The following is a 4,904-nucleotide window of genomic DNA, read 5'->3' as shown; positions in this document are numbered from 1 at the left end:
ATAATCACACAAATATTTTTAGTTTTTTTTAGACCATAAGATTCAAAAGTGTTCCTTTATTTCTTCAATTTTGTGTCCAGTCAAATTATATCACATAAATTGAGACGGAGGGAGTAATTATTTCAAAATTCTGTTAAAACACGCACGTCAATTTCAAAAAACATAAAACGTATTGGGACTTCCCTCTTGGTCCAGGTCATTACGGGGCAAGCGGATCATTTTTGGCAATACAAACGCCAACTAAATCTTTGGCACTTTCCTGAGACCTTTCACGACATTTGAGGATAGCTTGTATATAGCATCTTGGAATCTTTCCATTGCTGTTGGAGGCAAGCTTATTGTTGTAAGAATGCCCTTCTGCCCTTTGTTACTTTTACAAGGTACAAAGTAGCTAATAAAAGAATGAGCCTTAGCAACCCCACCATACTTTGGTTCTCCCCATCCAAAATCAACTTTATCAAAACCTACTTGAGCAATGTTTGAAATAACAAAAGTCCATGTTCGTGTTATGTCAGGTCTCCCTTTAATAACATTAAGATCTGCTAGAGATCTAAAATACTCTTCATTCACTTGATTCTTCGCTTTCTTGATTAACTCAAGAGCATATGTCAATGGATATGTACCAACAAGTCCTGCTTTCGATAAAGCTTGTGGAAAAGCAAAAGCATTACCATAATATCCATGTGGTATTTTCAAATTTTCAAGTCTACCACGTGCTGTTACAGGATATGCCATACCTACAATTTCTTCAGAGTTCAGATCGAGTGAAATTGTTCGACTTTACCACAAAAATGAGGTTAATAACTCGAATCGTCCACTTGAATGATGGCTTGGTGAAACTTGATTACGGATAGCTTTTATCTCCTCTGCACCAAAGAAGAATGATCGTTGGATCAACTCGTTTTCCATTCTAGACCATGCATTATTTGATTCAATTTCCTCATCATACTGGTGATGCTTGCACGTAATGCATGGTGGTGTCCTCGCACTTAGGATATCCCTTTGCCAGACAGGTATAATGGGAGTGGAAGCTTTGAATTTCACAAAATCACTTACTGCATTTAGAAATAAAACTAAGCCAAAGGCATCAACCATGGTATGATTAACTCTTACTGCTACTGTAAATCCACCACAGGTAAAACGGGTAACCTGTTCGAATAACACACATTCTCACACATTCTTATTAGAAGTGGATGAAGCTGATAAACGAAGGAATATGACAGCTTTGCTACGCTAGGGAAATTGAGATTTGTGTCTTCTTTTACTTGTAACAAGGCTTATTTTTCGACCTCTCAAGGCATAGATGAAGCTTAAAGGATAGAATACCAAACAACGTAACGGACAACTATGTTAAGGTTACTCTTTCCTGTACATTTTTACTAAAATGTTTAGTGTTTTAGTCACTATCTTTTCCTTTAGTTTACATAGAAACTAGCTCCCATCATTTGGATATTCACCAGCAATAAGATAGTTTAACCACCCCCCCCCCCCACCCACCACGCCACTTAATCTTTTCATTTTGCATTTAACCTTGCCTGAACCTGCTCCAAATGAGCGTTACATCCTTGTTTTTTAGATTATACCTTTTCTTTTTATTGTTTACCCAACTCCATGAAAGTCATATGCAAACTGTTAATCTTAAAGAATGTTATATTAGTTGTTTACCCTTGTGCAACTTGTAATGTTTTTTTGATGAAATAATTGGTTTCAGTGGAGGCATCAAGAAGATGCAAGATTACAAGTAAAGGTAAAGCCACGTAATAGCATCAAAAAGCAAAAAATAACTCCATAGACATACTAGCTTAGATACAAGGAGCCAACAAAGTCCAAATAGCAAGCGCACATAGAGTATTAATTATGAAAAATAGGGTAAGCATGATGTCTTAACCTGAGATGAACAACAACTACACCTCAGTTCCAAATAAGTTTGCGTCGCCTATATGAATCTTCACTGACCATGTCATCTCATGCAATATTATACAAAATAAAAATAAAAATGGAAAGTATTATAAGTTCTCTACTTTTCCTACTGACATAAGAATCTCTATTAATAGAGCTAAAGACTCCTACAAGCATGAAACAAAAAGTAAACGTGATTAACAAATCATCCTAGAAGGCATAGGACTAAAAGTAAACGTAGTTAAATTGAAAGATAAAATAGTACTTATAATTCTGTTGTTAAGGACTGAGGAGTACGTAAAATACCTGAATCAACATAAGAGGGGAATCAACGATCCCATCAGAACCAGGTACATTGCAGAGCAGATCCTCCAAGAATGGACATGGAGGTTTTATGGATTCTTCTAACATCTCAAGCTCCACATCTGCATTGGCTTCTGTAAACAAGATTCCTTCACCATTGCAATTCACCATAAGCTTTCCATTAGGCCCTTCAATGAGCCTACCAGCTAATGGATAGTAAAACACTAGTGTTTTGGACAATGCATCTTTAATCACCTTAGCAGGATCTATCCCTTCCATTGAAGTGTTGCGTTCGTAAAACATTAAAATAGATGTATGATAACGCAAACATCTTTGATCATCTATGTCTGAAAGGTACTTTATTTCTCGAGAAGTAGCTGTTGTTGGAACGATTAATTCAGATTCACGTCTTGTCACCGAGAGAGATGAAGGGGAAGGAAGTTGTTCCATTGTAAAGCAAGCAATATGTTTCAGCTGGGCAAAAAAGGAAATGCTTGTACAATTTGGTATACAAGCGACTTTAATCTAAGTACCTATTTATTGTTTAGAAGTCAACTCTATTAGTAATTCTTTTGTGATTCATATGTCATATTATATAATTTGGTTTACTTTAGCAGCCCCAAAGGGCAATTAATTAGGATTTAGGACAAAGGATGTGCACATAAGTCCTAAATAAATGCCTTTATTTTCGCAAGTTTCAGAGTCTTAAGGTCTACTATATGCAACATGTGACAGCCATCACGTATGTTTAAAGCAAATGTCTGCATGGCCCTATGGCTAAAGTTTCAACTCTTAAAGAAGCATGGAGTACTTTAACATGTCTGATATCCTGAAGTAGACTATGAAACAGATATGAAGCACAATGATCCAGTTCGTAATGTCCCACTGTTCAAATGTATATAAATACAAAAAAAAAAAAAAAATCAAATTAAAAGACTTAGAAAACAATCTTTCAGATATCAGAGTTATATGGTAATTTGCAGAACAAAGGTGAAAGGGAAAAGGAGGGAAGGATGTTACACCCCAAATTTTTTTGCACGTTAAAGTCGCATCATGAGTTAGTCGACGCAAGTTCAAAAGAAATTATTTTGAGGATAAAAGGGATTGATTTTTTTAATAAAAATGGTTATATATTAGTAAGTGGCAGAAGATTAAGAGGGTAAATGAATCAAAAAAGCATGAGTTTCGTTAAAAGTCGGCAAGTTGGGAATACGATAACTTGTATTTTTGGGTGAGACTAGGAGTGCTCCACATGCTAAGCAAGTAATGACATGAATTATTTGAATTGTATAATGGTCTCTTGTTAAGTTTGGAAGTCAAACGAGTTGTAATACGAAAGTCGACAAAGGGCGTCGCAAGTTAAGTTTGTAAATTTCATTGAAATTTGGGTCAGATGTCTCGGAGCTTTTCTCTCAATATACTTGGAGTTACGGGGTGATCCACCTATCAAATCGAAGGTCTACGAGTCTAGTTTCCAGAGAATTTTACCGTTTGTCGATACGACATCGGAGTAGAGAGATATTCGCATTTCCGTCCAGGGACATAAACTGTCACGGGAACAGTGCTCTAGGTCGGTGGCTGCACTTTTGCCTTGTATATATATAAGGCCTTTCACGATTTTTCCCTTCATTTTATCATCTTCAAGACCTGGAAAACCCTCAAACCCTCTCAAATTAATCCTCCATCAATCTCAATCCAAACGAAGAGCAAATCTATCAACTTTAACATGAAGAACAACATGGCAACTTCGAAATTGTGATTTTTTCACTATTTCGCCATTCGGAGGAAAACCTTGCTTTGAAGTAGCTTGGGGTTTGAAGTGATTTTCATGATCTAAGGTATATTTTAACTTCCTTTGATCTCTTTGAACTTCTACAAGTAATTAAACCTAGAAATTTGGTGAAAACCCCATAGAATAAGCTTTGACAATTCTTGTGAACTCTTATGGACTTGGCTTGATAGTTGGGCTGTTTTATATGGTTTTAACGTGTTTTTTGGAGCTGTGTTGATATGGATTGGATCGTATTGACGAGGAGGAGTAGAAAAGTAGAATTTGGTAGTGTTTTACGAGGAAATTACACTACAAAAAGTCGGAGGAGTAGAAAAGTAGAATTTGGTAGTGTTTTAGGAAATTACACTACAAAAAGTCCTATAAATTCACGCCCATGAGTTGCTCGATTAAATGTCTAAATGAAGATTTCTATAAGCTATGACCTTGGTTTTGATCTTGAATAGTCTGTATTATGTAGGAAATCATTTGTAAGACGTTCGAGGACTCGGGTAAATGTATATAACTCCATCGACGAGGTATGTAGGGCTTTCTCTTCTCTTTTGTGGCATGACTAGAACTCGACCAACGTTTCATTGATACATTCATTCTGTGAAAACATAAGTCGATCATATTCTTTTACTTGAGCAGCCCTGTACTTCATACATGACTTATATTAAAGTGCTGTCCATATTTCCATGTTTCTTTGGTTATTGATTGAAACGTTTCGTAAAACTTGAGTCGAGCGTATCCCGAAATGGTTAAGCTTACCTCTTCTCCGAAACAGCTTGTATTAAAGTGTATTCCCACATCCTTATCTTTCTTGTCCATCACTTAAAGATGACGGACCTTCCATTGATATAAGTTTCCACTAAATATGAGATGAATACGCTTCCTTGTGATTGACTAATCTTTATTTCATATATGATTGCAT

The 4,904-nt window shown here is 36.1% G+C and overlaps 1 pseudogene; it reads right to left on the bottom strand.

Annotated features, from left to right (window-relative positions):
- Positions 1-232: 232 nt before the first annotated feature.
- Positions 233-2,652, bottom strand: LOC132054127 (alcohol acyl transferase 2-like; annotated as a pseudogene).
- Positions 2,653-4,904: the final 2,252 nt, after the last annotated feature.

The sequence above is a fragment of the Lycium ferocissimum genome, chromosome 4, assembly GCF_029784015.1.
Source record: "Lycium ferocissimum isolate CSIRO_LF1 chromosome 4, AGI_CSIRO_Lferr_CH_V1, whole genome shotgun sequence".
Lineage (NCBI taxonomy): Eukaryota > Viridiplantae > Streptophyta > Magnoliopsida > Solanales > Solanaceae > Lycium > Lycium ferocissimum.
This window is presented reverse-complemented; position numbering and strand designations above follow the sequence as displayed.